Source organism: Macrobrachium nipponense, chromosome 35 (assembly GCF_015104395.2).
Source record: "Macrobrachium nipponense isolate FS-2020 chromosome 35, ASM1510439v2, whole genome shotgun sequence".
Taxonomy (NCBI): Eukaryota; Metazoa; Arthropoda; class Malacostraca; order Decapoda; family Palaemonidae; genus Macrobrachium; species Macrobrachium nipponense.
Genome location: NC_061096.1, coordinates 6,750,121 through 6,767,671, shown reverse-complemented (window position 1 = coordinate 6,767,671; position 17,551 = coordinate 6,750,121). Strand labels below are relative to the sequence as shown.

The 17,551-nt window shown below is 37.4% G+C and overlaps 1 protein-coding gene across 4 annotated transcripts in view; it reads left to right on the top strand.

The window, feature by feature from the left end:
• Positions 1-17,551, top strand: part of LOC135208409 (uncharacterized) — a 224,592-nt gene that overhangs the window by 150,771 nt on the left and 56,270 nt on the right. For 2 of the 4 annotated variants that reach the window (XM_064240544.1, XM_064240545.1), the window contains exon 2: positions 1,989-2,039. The exons of the other annotated variants lie outside the window; for them this stretch is intronic. The gene's annotated coding sequence lies outside the window, so the exon portion shown is untranslated. The remainder of the gene's footprint in view (positions 1-1,988; positions 2,040-17,551) is intronic. 4 annotated transcript variants of the gene reach the window in all.

The following is a 17,551-nucleotide window of genomic DNA, read 5'->3' as shown; positions in this document are numbered from 1 at the left end:
TTCATTTTTGGTGTTTATAAAAGCATCCTTTGCGTGAATCTGTTTGAGAGTTGGTTTATTTACCGGAAAACATCTTCGTTGTTAATCTGTCTTCATAATTTAGAAGTACAAAGAAAAGTTTGATGTTTTTATAACAATTAATAACCGTATACCTCAATGTTGTGACTACTGATACCTTAATGCTGTGGCAGTCTTTTTCGATCAACATGTGTCTTTATTAGAAGAAAAAAAAAGCAAATGGAAGACACCTGAACTACAAACGCAAACATTTTATAGAAGAAGCTTTGCTAATGACTCCTGTTTTCCAAAGCGTTTGACCGATTGGGATTGTAGAACTTCCCTTAAGAAACTTTTCTTTTTTGGTATAATTATAAACAGTGTGACTGCCGTTAGTTTAAGCCCTTCGATAAAGACTCTAATGTGAGCAATTGTTGTTTTTATTATTTTAGTTTGTTTCGTTTTCTTCATAATACATAATAACTAGACATATGAGGGATAGTCCTAATTCACACGCTAATCATGAAATGGCAACCTAGTGCATCACAAATTTTAAGAGTTAAATTAGTATAAACTGAGCCTTTCAGTTAAATCAGTAATTTATGGATATCCTTCCTTTGTATAGTTTACTCTTTTATTTGTTTTTATTCTTCCACTCGTCTCGCTACGTTATCTGTCGATTCAACAGTCCATTTCTAGATTTCCGTTGATATAGTTTTCAGTAATCTTTATACATCTCGAGGCTTTGTGGCCAGTGAAACCTTTTCGAAATTAAAAAAAGCAGTTTAAAATCCATGCGAGTCCAGTGATCCGTTCCTCTATAACGAAATCCATTCGAAAAATAAGCTTAGATAAAAATGAATTGTGTGCTTAATCAGCGTCGCAATTTAGCAAACAATTACTCAACGACTGATTGATTGATTAGTGCTTCAGTTCTACGAAATGGCCGAAACAACTGAGGTCCCTGACACCGGGGAATTGCTGTGTATGAACTACGGATGATGAGATGAAAATTTTTCCTCATGTAGATTATAGTAGCGGATGATTCCTTTCCTGCGTCAATGATCATATTAGTGATGACTTCAGTTTCAGTTGTAATATCAAAATCATCGATTCCAATCAAACCGATACATTATTTCCTGCAGTAGTTATTGTATGGTTGAGTCATGGAACCAGTCGAAGACTGCGAGATCATTTCCTAAGAGTGACTTGAATTCCTCTTTTTTTTTTTTTCCTTCGTTCCAGAGGACACAGGTGACCTTGGAATGAAGGCTATTTATTTAAGTAATAAATCGCTGACTTGCCGGTGCTCTGATCTTATTAGAAAAGGTGATGAAGGGCAAACAACTCCGAATCGACGGACATCTCTGTTCTAACGAGATGGAAGAATGAATTACTTTCGGTGCAGTTTCTCTTTTCTGTCAGTGTTAATTTTCACAAATGAGATCGAGACAACAAATCCAGATCCAAGAGACATTGCGTAACGTACTGCAGCTCTGCCCACCACGCTTGTATTTTGTGTTCTAATAGAGGGATCAGAAGTGGGGGAGAGGCTTGTAGTTGAAGAGAGCGTTTATGTTGTATAACGTATAATTTTGTGCCCACAAGGCTTCTGAAAGTTAAAGATGAATTTTGTGGAGAGAGGCGCTATGGCCCGAGGGCGAGTCGATGGCACCTTGGAATGAAATTTGGATGTGGATCCAAAGATGATTTTTTTTTAATTTTTTATTTATTGCTACTTTTTTTTTTACTTAGCTGAAGCAGGTCTAGGGGGTCTGAGGACGGCCTGATGTTTTTGCAAGCATTGTTGCTCGTTTTTACTGGAGAGAGAGAGAGAGAGAGAGAGAGAGAGAGAGAGAGAGAGAGAGAGAGAGAGAGAGAGAGAGAGAGAGATCTGGATTCATGTATCAGTTCTCATGAGAGTTTATAAACGGTTGTTTCTATTCTAATTCTAATTCTAATTCGTAATCCATTTTCTATATTTTTTTCAGATTAATCGTAAACATCCGGCACAGCGTGAAAAACGAAGAGACTCATGGACGGTAAGTAACGATTTACTTTAAGAGTAAATGAATCGAAATGATGCCGTTTTTCAGGTAACAAAATAATCCTGTAAAAGTGATAAAAGAAGTAATTAAAACGACCTTTTAATGACCTCAAAGATTTTGAGGTAAAGGCCATTTAGAAATGTACTCATACAAGAAATTATGTTTATTTAAAATATGACTTATCGAATATTGTGCGTCTCTGTCATATGCATAAAAAAAGAGAACATTTTGCCTTGAAGTTTAAAAAAGTATTTGTTTAAAGACTTTGACCTGGTATATGCAAATTGGCAGTTGAATTGAAATTTTATTGTTGGTTATTTGTGGAGAGATATTTGAAAAGATATAAAGTAGTTTCAGACAGCATAAATATATATATATATATATATATATATATATATATATATATATATATATATATATATTGTGTCACAAATATCCTTTAATATCCAGTTCTCTGTACCTCGGGAATAACTAGTACCCAAGATAAATTGCGGTTTATAATTGCTTTGTTACACGTGGGATTCGAACCGCTGCCTGGTTCAGACACGACGATGAACAGTGACTTTTGATCACTGGGCCGTCTCTTGTAATTCCCCTTGGGTGTAAGTTATTTCCAAGGCATCGTGAACTGGTGTGTGTGTGTGTGTGTGTGTGTGTGTGTGTGTCTGTGTGTCAGGTGTGTCAGAGAGAGAGAGGAGAAATATAGAGATGATTCATAAGTGAAATGTAAAGTCTGGTGCTGAATGGAAAAATCTGAACACCAGAGCATATTTCCGAGAGGTTGAAAGCGACTTTGAGCAAAGCAACGAAGTCGACACCTCGTTCCTATTGCAGATGCAAGAGGAAGAAACAAACAAAGAGGAACTCCCGCCGAATTCATTTTCCTTGCTCTTTGTACGCGGACAAACACGATTTTTCTGTAAGATCGGAGCGCTAGAGCTTTGTGCAGGAATCCATCATCTTTAAACCCAGTAGCAACGCCCATCGTAAAGGATGTAATGCGTTTAAAGTCAAGTTTATGATTTGTAAAGGGATTCCGAAGGGTGAATCATGGGCTCCCATGCCATTTAAGGTCACTCCTGTTGCGAGCATAAACTGGCGTTTTTAAGAGAAAAGGTCACAAGCGCTTGATGTTTGTGTTAGGGGTGGATTTCGTTTCTGTTCTCTCTCTCTCTCTCTCTCTCTCTCTCTCTCTCTCTCTCTCTCTTTGTTATTCCTTTTACATACCTAAACACACACACCATCCTTTCATGCTAGTTGATGGGGCTTTCCATGTCAGGATAGCCGTATAAAATAGATGTTTATTATCTCAAATTATTTACTGTCGTCGTTTTTAATATAGTTTATAAGACCAAATTTGTTCGGGTCGGTGGAACAACATCATCACTGTTTGTTGTAGATCACTATTTGTTGGAGGTTTTTATGCGAAGAGGTTTGTCCGTAGTTTTATAGCTTTATTATTTTCATTCCTTTAAGATCACTTTCCACATTTTACGATTTTCCTTTCCTTTATCAGTTGTTTTTCCTTAGTATTAGCGCTTAAGTGATCATTACTAATGTTACAGTTATTACATCACCTTGATTAATTAAACCATAAATGTCAAGACTTGTTCTCTCTCTCTCTCTCTCTCTCTCTCTCTCTCTCTCTCTCCACGTCTCGTCATCTCTCTCCTCTCTCTCTCTTAGGTGTGGCAGATATGTATCTTTAATGTTTCTTTTATAGATAATATATATATATATATATATATATATTTTATTTCTTTATATATATATATTATATATATATATATATATATATATATATATATATATATATATATATATATACATTTAATGATTCATCGTTGCTAACGGAACCTCACGAATGTAACATGATTTTTGATTGACCAAATAACTTTGAGCCAATAAGTAAACCCTGGTTTTTAGCGACTGGTATTAAGCTCTGTATTATCATTACTGGTCCAAAGCTAGCATTAAAAAAAAAGCAGTCGTCAGTGATGGAAAGTATGAACTCAAACGACTTTAGAATTTAGATTCCCGTGCTAAAAAAAAATAAAGATTAGTTTGGATAGATAACTTTTTAGTATATAGCAGTGGTTTTCCACCGGTGGGTGGGGGGATTCCCACCTGGGCGGAAATCAGAGTTTAAAGGAATGGTGGAGTGGTGGGGGGGGGGGGGGGGGGGGGGGGGGGGGGGGGGGGGGGGCGATTGTGACTACAGATTGGCAAGCTAAACCTGGCGGCAGGACCACACAAAACGCAGTGTGCATAGGATTTTTAGTAATATAGGCATATGATTTGAAGCGCAACTTTTTAGGCAGACAATTTTGGAAGGGGGAGCGGGAGGCGGTTGGATTATAGGAATGACATTCAGACATATGGTGAAAAGTGCCTGGGCCAAAAAAGGTTGCTTTGGTTAAAAGAAAATGAATAAAATAAAGTATAACTGAAGAGTTCGGATACTTGCTCTCCATAGTTTTATTTGCACAGGATTGAACGTATAGCTTCATCAGGTATCCCTCTTTCAACACCCCCTGTTCGCTAAAAAATGTCAGCGGAATTTCTTTTTCAATTTTCTCTGCAACGCTGACGCGCTCGAATTGATTTCCTCCAAAACCGTTTTTGGGATTTCTGACAAAAGCGATTTTATCGTCATCGAAAATTGTTCTTGAAAATAGACAAGAGTAAATTCGTCTTCTCCAATTATTGTTGAAATGCTTGCACGCGTCACTTCATGTTCTTTAATGATTTCATAATTTTTTTTTATAATTATTGTAAGTCCAATGTAATTCATTTTGAACTTTTTAGAAATTGTGGTAAGGGTGAGGTTTTAACCTGAAATTATCCGAAGTTTTTCTTCCTTTTCTTCATTTCATGAATCTCCAGCACTCGCTGAGTTGTTAAACGGCCATGTTAATAACTCAGCACGCTTGGATAACTGTTTCTTCTCTCATGTCAAGGTTCGGAAATCTCTCCCTACATTCGTTTTCCTTCCAATTTTTCATTATTCTTTTCTCGTTACATTCGGTTCTGGGCATCATCTAAGCAATATGCGCCCTGCCTCCACCGGCCCCTGCATTTAAACTGAGTGATATGGTCATAGTCATTTATATCTTGATTCTTCATTCTCAATTCCTACCAGATTTCATCCTTCAGAATTCTGGTTCTCATTCCTATCCTTTTTAGTTTTCTATAAAAAAAAAACTATTTGTCTGTCCGCCCCCAGACTCTAAAAACTACTGAGGCTCGAGGGCTGCAAGTTATCAAACATACCAAATTGCAGCCGTCTAGCCTCAGTAGCTTTTATTTTGTTTATGGTTAAAGCTAACCATGATCGTGCGTCTGGCACCGCTATAGGGGCTGGCAACACTGACCACCACAGGGCCGTGGGTGAAAGTTTCATGGGCTGCGGCAGAGATTTTCATGGCCCGTGGCTGATAGTTTCATACAGCATTATACGTTGTTCAGAAAATTCGATTTCGCCGAAAAAACATCGTGTTTCAGTTGAATGTGACCTTTTTCACTTGACACTCTGCGGAAATGAGGATTTGACGGATGCTAAATCCCAAAGTTTAGAATCAACATGATATTAGTAACAATGCAAAGGGTAAATCCATCGTTATCACTGAAATTGTTGATAGTTTTGCTGTTGCTCATACTTTGCATTACCAGTTTTGAAATGAACCACAGGCAATAGAACTGTATATACTATACCAGGTCTCAAAAGCAAATAAAGTGAAGTATATTGATCTTTCCCTAATCATTTTTAACAATTCGAAGGATTTCGTAACGATCGTGAGGTTGAGAAAAGACCGAATCGAATCGGCCGCGTAATGAGTTTTAATTTCTCCAAAATCAGGGCAAGGTTACGGAGTCGATTTTCTCGAACTCATTTGACGTCTGATTACAGCTACACCATTTCTTCTTATTGTTCACTGACAAATAGATGTAAAGCTCAACGTAAACGATACGAGTGGATATGTGGATGCTGAATTCCTTCCCCTCACACAACGTAGACTTTGTTATATCATATATTAACAGTTCTTTCATTGGACGTTCCCTCATTCTCATGTTGATCTCATGAAGCATAAGAAGCTGATATATGTTAGAGTTAATGCAGTGCCATCTCCTGATATTCTGGTAACTTTTGTGAGGAGTAGAGAGAATAACATAACCCGAAGATATGCTAGGCAGGATTTAAGGTAATCTGGGAAGTGTTCTTTTTCATGTACACGCGGCGGCCAGCGTGAATTTATGTACGGACATGCGCGCACACATACACACTCACACACACACACACACACACACACATATATATATATATATATATATATATATATATATATGTGTGTGTGTGTTGTGTGTGTGTGTGTGTGTGTGTGCGTGTGTGTGTGTGTGTGTGTGTAGATGAAAAAGTAAACTACCGTCACTTACATCTCCAAAAATGCTCAGGAACCCCTTTCCTTATCCGACAAAGGGAGGATAACTACATCCGTGTATGGTAGAAATAGGGTATTGATAATGTACACATACGTACGTACATACATACATACAGACATATATAGATATATATATATATATATATGTGTGTAAGTAAGTATGTACGAGTATGTATGTACTATGCATATAAAAACATATAGCTACTTTTGGCGCAGAACTGTGCAGTTGCCAATGGCTGAAACCTTCCTTGCAATAAATTTGTTTTCATGTATAAAATAATCTTTCAAGAGAACAATACTAAAGATTTTGGTCGCTTGTGACCTTGCGAACCATTGTGGCCTTTTCTTTATATTCGTTTTTGTCTCGCAATTTCTCATTTTTCATCCAGTAGTTTTTGCTATACACATTTTATCGATTCGCTTTTCTTTTCACTAGAAGCCACGTGTAAATCATAATACTAGGCCTTATGATTTAATGTTGTCTTGAGCCTTGCAATGTGTGGCGGGCTTTTAACTCTTCCTCAGATGTGTTTGCATTGCTTTAAAGTATCTGTTACCTACGTTAAAACAATTCTCCATGAAGGCAGACAATGATTAAATGACTGATCTAATATTATTTATCAGCATCCTGACAATGAGGGTCTTTCATTCCACACCAAGGAAACCGATGAAAGACATGATCAAGACTAATAAATAGAATAGTAGTTAAATATCCAGAGAGCTGGAAGGCAAACAAATATTGCCAGTGGAACGAAAACAGAATTGCCTCTGGTGTGCGGTCTGGGTACTACGACTTTTCCTACCCCTGCTATTACGAAGGTCCGCTATAAGTGGGGCCTCCCTCACTGCCGCGAGTTTTTTCGTCAAGCGAGCAACAGAGTTTGCCACTTAAAAAAAAAAAAAAAAAAAAAAAAAGAATGACCTTTGTGTTATGTCATCAGTCAGATTTTTCTGCGCACAAAACACTCATGATCTCCCTATGCTTCTCCACTTTTGAGTTTTCTGTAAAATAAAACTGTTGAGACAGCTATGTCTGTCCGTCCGCCCTTTTTCTGTCCGTCCTCAGATCTTAAAAACTACTGAGGCTAGAGGGCTGCAAATTGGTATGTTTATCATCCCCCCCCCCCCCCCATTATCTTATTTTCTTTAAGAATAGAATTAGCCATTAAATGCCACCGGGCCTAGGTTAGAGTTTCATGGGCCGCGGCTCATACAGCATTATATCGAGACCCCCTAAAGATATATCTATTTTCGGTGGCCTTGATTAACGCCGTGCAGAAAACTCGATTGCTCCGAAGAAACTAGGGTATATTTGTTACTTTTTTCCTCCCTGACTGAGGGCGGGCACGTATGCCCAGCGCAGACAAATAGGCTCATGTGATGGGCTTATTTGTTGCCAGTTCTCGACTTGGCTGTGCTGGAATAAGAATCGAGAGAACTGATTCCGAGGCAGGTAGACTGGGCAGGACCTGTTGGCTCTCTTTGGTCCTCTTCATAGTGCTGCTGCTTCAAGTCTTCGGTGCTTCCTGGTTTACTTCTTACAATGACTTCTTCCCTGCATATTTTTATTCTCAGTGTCTTTCCCTTATTTTATGTCCAGATGCTATATATATAGGTGTGTGTGTGTGTGCGTGTGTGTGGTTTACTACGCTAGAACATTATTATTATAAATATTGCAATGTGTCATGTGTACCCCATTGTAAGTCTGGTGTCTCCCTTCGCTTCTTCTGTGTCATTTTTGTATGCAGAAGAATATATAAGCACCTATCTATCTCACTATCTATCCAGTTTACCATTCATGTCATATATAGTATCGTTATCTAAACCACTCTGTATTTTTCCCAAGTCCTGTTAATTTGAGAGCGCCTCCAAAACCATTCTAGTATCAAATATTTCGGTAATTGCTATGTGAAATTCTTTGTCTGTAATCCTACTATACTTATAAGTCAAGACTTATGGCTTTGCTTTAAACTTAATTTATCACGTGCTCAACACTATTACCACATTTCAAGCACCAACTTCAAACAATTATAATTATTGTGTCTAAGGTGGGAGGAAGGTAGCTCATATTTTTTTGTCATTTTATCTAAGAAAATGTTCGTATAAGGCTTTCGTCTTTTGCATTTATCCTTCATGCAAAGCGGTCGGAGAAATACAAACAAAAACTTCACCTCTTTCTTTGTCTGTAGGTTCCTGTTTTTATCTGGCTGTCGTTTTTTTTTTTTTTTTTTTTTTTTTTTTGCAGCGCGTCCAAACGACCTTAAGGTTCAGAAGTTTTTAAGTCTCATCGAATTCTTCAAAGAATCATTTCTGGCTCACTCGCACTGCCTGTCAGGTAATCTCTCTTATTTACCCCGCAAAAGTCCGTAATCCTCTGATTGGACGGTTTGGTGACTGGTGTAAGCTAACTGCTTCCTGGCTCCGTTTCAACGTCTAATAATAATTCTCCCTTCCTTTTTCCTTACCTCTAAATTTACTTGTCTTTTTCGGGCCTGGACTACGTCCGCGTATTAGGTTGTCGATATCATTGGTACCTGCGTCTGAAAAACAAATAATTTTCTCTTTTGTTGTTATGCAACCATTTAAAACTGGCATCGCGACTTCATGTCGGAGCGACACATCGTCATTGTCTGGAAGTGCTTTCGCCAGGTTTCACATTTACCGACTTCGTCATGGGCAGGGCTCTTGGAAGCGGAGATTAACATTTCCTTTTTAAACGGCCATGTGTCATTTTCCTCCTGCGCCAGCGCTCCCATCTGTTGATTCAGAGGTCGCGCACCCGAAATCGGCTGCCATTTCAAGAGCGTCACTTTTGCTTCTTTTGTCCGCCGTGGTGTCTGTGTCATTTTGCTCCCTTGTGTATACCAGTAACGCTCTCTCTCCTCTCTCTCTCTCTCTCTCTCTCTCTCTCTCTCTCTCTTATATATATATATATATATATATATATATATATATATATATATATATATATATATATATATATATACCTATAATATAAGCGAAATCCACAGGAAAATGATAGTCAGAAATCCAAGCGCTTTCGTCTTTACTAAGACATTGTCAAGGAGCGAATATATATATATATATATATATATATATATATATATATATATATATGTATGTATATATATGTAGTATATATATATATATATATATATATATATATTATATATATATATATATATATATATTTGTGTGTGTACGTGTGTCTGCATGAATTTTTGTCCCACACACCATGACATTTTTTTATATTCACAAATATTAAGCCACTGGTCTATGTAACTCATTATACCTCTGAGATAAGTTCTACCCCAAGGAAAATATCAAGTGGTAAGTACTTAGTCACCTATGGTTGTCGATTTAAGGTTTTTGTACAAAGAATCCCTATTTTCGTTTTTTCCCGACCAGGTAGCAGCATTTGCAACCCCACCGGTGACGAAGCACTTTTCAGTATAATTCCCCTTGGGTGTTAGTTATTCCTGAGGTATTGTGAATCAGACATTCAACGAAATTTGTGGCTAAATAAATATGTGTAAGTATATATGCACTGGTAAGCATATATTTCAAGCTTAGAAGTTTTATATATCACTTTAACTCACGTTTACCAAGAAGATCAAATTTTTCCTCTCGCTCTCTTTCCATTACAGATTTTATACGAGAATTTCACACCGTGTGACTTCCAAGGTACCAACATTATTACGTAATAACCGACGATAATTTCCTTTTGCTTGAGTCTGTCTATTATTTTTTGACTCGTTAACAGTTATTGGATCGAGTTACCTGATGACAAAGGTGCACTGACCCTCCTCTGCTTGAGATTTCAACTAAATCGTTACGAGCTACTCATTCCGAGAAAGCTGCTATGGATAACTAGATGCGGAGGTATTTACTGAATCATTAACTGCCCCCCTCCCCACTCCCCTCCCCCTCTCTCTCTCTTTCTCTGTATAATTTCGGGAAAGCTGCGAGGGATAACAAGGTGTTGAGGCATGAGCTTTGGTGAGACTGAGAACAGGACGACGACGCAGCGACTATTGACGTCTGGTTAAAGGAAGAAGCAATCACCGTAATGACACATTGGCCGCCCCTTTTGTGATGTCACTGAGAACGCCTGCAACCACCGCGGCTGAGCGCTGGCGTTCACAGGGCTCGTCTGCCTTTCGTTCGTTCGTTTTCTGTGCTATGTCTTCCTCCTCCTCCTCCTCCTCCTCCTCCCCCTGTTACCTTCTCCTCACGCTTTCGTGTGCATGTTACGATAAGATCGTGGAACCAGGGATTTCACGAAATCCTCAACATTTTCAGGGAATTGAGGAAATCAATTCACTTATGAACATTTGATCCCCTAGGAGCTAGTACTAAACACGGTGAAACAGTGATTCATCTGCACTCTACAGTTTCGCCGTGTTTAGTACTAGCTCCTGGGGCCGGGGGCGGGGGGTGTGTGTCAAATGCTCCATAATTGCATTCGATCACCAAGGGGCTAATCCACACTGCGAAGGTGAGGATGAATCACTGTTTCGCTGTATTTAGTATTAGCCCATTGGGGATCAAACGTTCCTAAGCGAACTGGAGATTTCACGAATTCCCTAAACATTTTAGGGATTTCGTGGAATCCTTGGTCTCACGATCTTACTGTAACATATACGCCTCATTTCATTGCGCTCTTCTTCTAAGTCCTTTTTCAATCTTATTACATTTTTTTTTTTTTTTTTTTACATTCCTCTGTTTCGTTTCCTATTTGCACCCTTCCGTGTCTTGGAATTCTGTTTCCATTGCGTTTCTTTGCTGTTTTTCTGGTTTACCTCACCGATTCATCATGAAGCTCCCCTTTCTTCCTCTTTCTGTCGTCCTCTTCAGCATCGTTTTTTGTTATCTTCGAAAGTCTCGATTTAAATCTTATATTTCTTTTGATTCTGCCTTCTTTATCTTGTGCTTTTTACCGATTGTCATTGTTGTGACTAAACTTCTGTTATTTATTACTTTCTGCCTCCTTTCTCCTTTTATCTTGATAACTAACTAGACTTCCCGTTCATGCCTCTCAGTTTCTTATTCGTCCATTTTTGTCAAAAGTCGATTTTATTCTGTCACTATCACTACTGCTACTATTACCTCCTTTAGCAATAAAAGTAATGCTAACATATTATAATTACGATTTTTGCTACTACTTCAGCAACTGTGTGGATATTGCCAATTATCATTTTTACCATTTTATCTCGTATATCTAGATTGTGTGTTTTGTATAGTCTCCACTATGTATATCCCATGTATAAGGCCTGAGCCAAGATAAAGATGATGATGATGATGATGATGATGATGATTATTATTTTATTATTATTATTATTAATTATGTTAGACGTAATTCCTCAATCGAATTTGGTGCTGAAATCATTTATATGTGAATTTATGATATTTTAAGAATAAATCTTACATGGGATAACATTTAAAGACATGGTCTTAACTGCCGAAAGAAGTTTTCTTTTATGTTTAATGCTTTTGGAGATATCAGCATTTGAATAGCGTAGGAGCCGGGCTGGGCCGCCTGAAGTGAGCCCGTTTCCAGTAATGACTTCGCTTCGCTCGTAATTTTTATTATTATTATTAAATTTATTTTTTTTTTTTTTTTTTTTTTTTTTTTTTTTTTTTTTTTTTTTTTTGCTCTATCACAGTCCTCCAATTCGACTGGGTGGTATTTATAGTGTGGGGTTCCGGGTTGCATCCTGCCTCCTTAGGAGTCCATCACTTTTCTTACCATTATTATTATTATTATTATTATTATTATTATTATTATTATTATTATTATTATTATTATTATATTTCTAACTGATATTTCAGGGTTACTGCATTCTACCAGTAACCCTGGTATAGTTTTATTTGGAATGAATACACTGTATCAGCTACGGAGTAACCACGATTGCAACTGGCAGAATGCAGTAACCCTGGAAAATTAGTTGTTAGAAAGATAAAGAAAGCTCTTTATGAAATGAATGCATCTATCACCTTCAATGCTACATGCTTAGAAGAGGGTCTGCTACCTACATTATTATTATTATTATTATTATTATTATTATTATTATTATTATTATTATTATTATTATTATTATTATTATTATTATTATTACATAAACAATACCTCCAATATGTATCGGGAGTTCTGACTGAAGAGTTACCCCACGACACAACGAGAGAGAGAGAGAGAGAGAGAGAGAGAGAGAGCGCAAAACGGACGTAAATCATAGACTGTGAATAAAGGGCTCCGCCCCTGGTTAAGTATTGCTTGAAGTGTAAACACAGTGAGAACTGATATTCTCTGGGAGGAGACATTATTCGAATCGAGTCTGCCTTGAAGACGTTTGTATAAAATGCCTTTATTTTTTTTTTCAGTTAAAAGAGTATCATGAACGAAGCCAACTTTGATAAAAGATACAAAAACAGAAAATCTTCACAAACAAGATTGTTGTAAAAGGATCCAGAAAGCAGGAGAGGAATTACTGTAAGAGATTCGTGAAAAGAATAAAAAAACAAATAAAAAAACAAATTTGACAAAATGGTATAAACACCAGGCAACATTTTTAAAATGTAGCGCACGCCTCCGTGTTTAAAATACTTGAAAACAAAATCAAAATTGCAAAAATAAATAATTAGATAAATAAAATCAAACATCAAACGTGCGAAACTGCAGACACATCTAAAAGGAAATTAAATTTATTTCGATACATTACAGCAAAAGTTTATTTTAAGAAAATCATTATTGGAAAAATATATATGTAATTGATTTTAAAACGGAAAATAAAGTGATTAACAAGTCTTACAAACTTAACAACTTAGCAAGCTAACCAAAAATCATAAAAAATAATAAAACTATAGTAAGAATAGTATGCAAATAAAATAAAAAAAAAAAGATAAAAGAAGAATCTTAAAAAGAATATTTTTTATTTAAAGAAACTTTGATACAACGAAACCTACTAATTCTAGTAGATATGTCTTGGAAGTAGTCATGCGCATGGTTCCGCTCTTGTGATAATGACCCCCAGAGCCTGGTCGTAATCACTACGTCGGTGCTTATAACGACCCACTGTGCCTTCGAGGCTGACCTTCAATGGAGGCGATTAAAGCCTACTTAGTTAGCGGGTTAGCCAATCACGTCACGCTATTGTTTTCTGCTCAGGCGCCTCTTTCTTTTCTGTATTTCGTTCGATACTCTCTCTCTCTCTCTCTCTCTCTCTCTCTCTCTCTCTCTGTTTGTGAAAGCGTGCTTACCTAGTAGGGCTTTTGAATAATAATGATGATAATTTGGCGTAAAATAGTTTCTGTTACTTTTCATTTAACAATGAGAAAAGGGAAAACTGAACTTCATATTGATGATTGTCATCCAGTTTATAATGCAGTTGTTTCCATTTTCGTGTTGTATTATCAATTTTTGTTGTTTTTCTCTTGGCATTGCGTAATTGTCCAAAATACCTTTTTTTATTTTGTCCTTATTTTACCACGAATCCTTATTTCTTTATTTACCTGAAGGGAAAATTGGTGCTGTGTGATCAGAGGGTGATCGTTCCGTTTCAGACTCTAACTTCAGAAAATACAAAGTTGTAACTCGTGATAACGTGGTAAACGTAGAAAAGGTTGTAGCTGTTTTATGCTGTTTACTCCATAATCTTCGACTGAATAGGTCAGCGTTTCTTAACCTTTTTCGACCTCAGCACCCTTTTGGTCAGGTCTAAGCAGTCCAGCACCCCTACCATTGGTTAACAGCTGTACTCCGGTTTTTTTCCATCTGTCCATCCGCCGGTGGTGGTCGCGCATGGTAACATTGCGTCCCGGGCTTCAAATAGGTACGCTATGTCTAAGTTTTAGGTAAATGAAAGGATATCTGGGTGTGCATTTGCAACTGAAAAGTGTTTTAATAATTTACTATATGCGAATTACACCGTTAATATTCGAAATAGGATATTATTTAAAGACCGGGACGCAGTGTTACCATGCGCAAACACCACAGCCGGATGGACAGATGGAAAAAAACAGAGTATAGTTACTACAAGGATAAAGTAAAGACTAGTGCAGTACATCTTGATCATATTTTTGGTTCCTTCTGCAAAATATAGTCAGCCAATTATTCCTTCAATAAAATCTCAGCAGTAAGTGTTTTTATCACCATGGTGCAACACATCTGAAAATCAGGTTAAAGTTTATTGAATTTAAAAAATACATTTGTCCAAACGTATTCCTTCACTACAGAAACACCGATATTTTACCGCCACATATGTGACCTTCCCCAGCACCCCCTGGGGGTGCTAGCACCCCAGGTTAAGAAACGCTGGAATAGGTCATCATGACACAGGATCATGAATCAGTTCACATGAGTACAACTTTATTCATTCGTCTGATATTCAGTAAATGAGTTATTGTGCGCGTGTCTAGTTATGTGTGGGTGCATGTTTGTATCGCAGGGGAAAATGAGACTCCACGGTAAAAAAGAATGTGTATATTTACTTGTTTCAACCTTACACACACACACGGGCACACAGACAGATATAAATATGCATAATGTATATCTATATGTATATATATACGTATTTGCATATTTAATATGTGTATGAACATCTTTAACTGTAATCCAACATCCATTATTGAGATAAAAAGGCGCTTGAAAATGCTATATGCAAGTTGAGCAGGGATACAGATGTATCTGAAGTAGATGGTTGCAACATCTGTATAGTGTTTTTATTGACCTTTTTATCTAAACACACACACACACACAAACACACATATATATGTGTGTGTGTGTGTGTGTGTGTGTGGGTGTGCCCGCGCACGCGGATGTAGAAAGAGGGAGAGAGAGAGAGAGAATTAAAAACATAGTTTCCTTTTGCAAATTTCTTCTATTCTTGTGTTCCAGGATTCTAGCGCTTGAGTTATTCAAATTTACGCCGCTAACTTATCTCTTAATGATAGTGAAGCAATGTGCGGTCTTTGAAGCAATGGGTGTCTCGCTTATTAGTGATTCTATCTGCACTTTCACTGATAATAATTAGAGGAATCTAAAATACTTATTGTAGTTTAGAGTTCTCTTATTATTACTAATTGTGGCTACAAAGGTATATTATATATATATGTTTTTGTGTTCAGTCTAAGCATCATGTATGTACATATCCTCGCATTGTTCTGTAAATCCTGTGCAGTCTGTGCGGAAATACTTGACGTATTCTGGTAATACTTACCAGAAGTATATAGTTTAAATCAGCATATGTCATTTTTATGATGTTGATGAGTATGATGCTCTAGTACATATTTTAAGCTAAACATTTTTCTTTTGTTTTATTCAGAATTTCGTTGATGAAATCGCTTTTCCTTAAAATTTTGTGAAATTATGGTAATCGTATAAAAAAATATCTGAAAACTATCTGCAGCAGTAACGTCTCTTTCGCCAAACATAATTTGGCTTCCCCTTCGGAATAGGCTTTTGGACAAAGTCTCCCATGAAGGCGATGCTTCCTTAATTCTGATCCCTTTGTTATGTTGTTCGCTTAATAACTTCCGGTCAGTATTAAATCTAAAGTGAAACTACAGCCCAATAAAAAGGCTAGTGCAGCCAGACATGCAAAAATTAAAGATGAGAATGAGTAAAATGTGAAAATCAACAAAAATTTAGACAGATCGGAGAAATATTCTGTGAAGCATCGCAAGACCTGTCTTTGGTGGATCCAGTGAGAGTCACGATTGCTTTGTGACAGAGTTTTCTTTTGCTGGGGAAAGAGAACTTAGAAGGAAGACGCAGATCTGGAATACCCAGACCTACTGGGATGAGATGAGTGGCGATTTATGGAGGTGAACGGACAGGAAAGCCATGACTGGCAGAATTACACATATAACTTGTGAACTGCATTGAGTTGGAGGTAGTAGAAATAACAGTACGTAGTACTACTGGTCTCTTTAGTACTTGGATTGTTTAACAAGAAATAACAGAGGACGTCTACACATGAAACCCGTGGAATATCCGTACGGTAGAGATTCGAGCTAGTAACCGCATCCCAAAAGTATTTGATGCAACGCAAAGAGGTTACAGTTTCTGGCGCCATCACTCCTAGGATAAAAAAAAAAACTCCTGTAAATATATATAAAGTATGAAAGTGAGAATTAGTGAGTTATTTTTAAAGAATACTTGTACGAGATACATTAGCCACAAACGAAACTGATGTAGTTAAGTAAAACCCTATTTACGCGTTATAAAGGTTGCTGATGTGTTAATTTTCTTTCCTTATGAGAGGAGGATTCTTTTCAACTTATAATTGTAAAATGAAAAATAGACATTTATTCATTTGTGTTAAAGGCTATCAACATTTTGTTTAGAAACATCAGTCCGAACATTCACTTTTAATTTCACGATTAATATTTTTTAACGTGGAGCCATTGCAACGCTTGATAAAGAAGGGTCGGTACTCAGCTGTAAAATAAACCAAAACTTACATATCGACACTCTTCGAACACTAGGAAAATTTTTAGTAATGCTAATGAGCGTATTACACAAGGCCTCATTGAGGAGACCATTGTCCTGGATGTGATCTCTTCCATACGCAACCTGCACTTGTGACGGGAAGTTTCTTCATTATGCACTCACACACAAAAAAACCATCCTATGCACTGAATCATCACTCACTCCCACCCCCCCTTACTCTGGTGGGGTCTTGGATCTCACTGTGCCTCATCACCACTCAAAACATTCGCCTCAGATTGTTACGAGTTCTAGTAATATGTTTTCTCTCATTACAAAGCAACCCCGTAGGTGGGTAGTGCCGTCAGTGCACCTCATGCGGTGCAATGTAGGCATTACTTAAGGTTCTTTGCAGCGTGCCTTCGGGTCCTAGCTGCAACCACTTTCGTTCCATTTACTGTACCTCCTTTCCTTTTCTCTTTCTTACATCTTACTGTCCACCCTTTCCTAGCAATTGATTCTTAGTGCAACTGCGAGATTTTCCTCCCGTTACACCTTTCAGACCTTTTACTGTCAATTTCCGTTTCAGCGCTGAATGACCTCATAGGTCCCAGTGCTTGACCTTTGGCCTAAATTCTGTA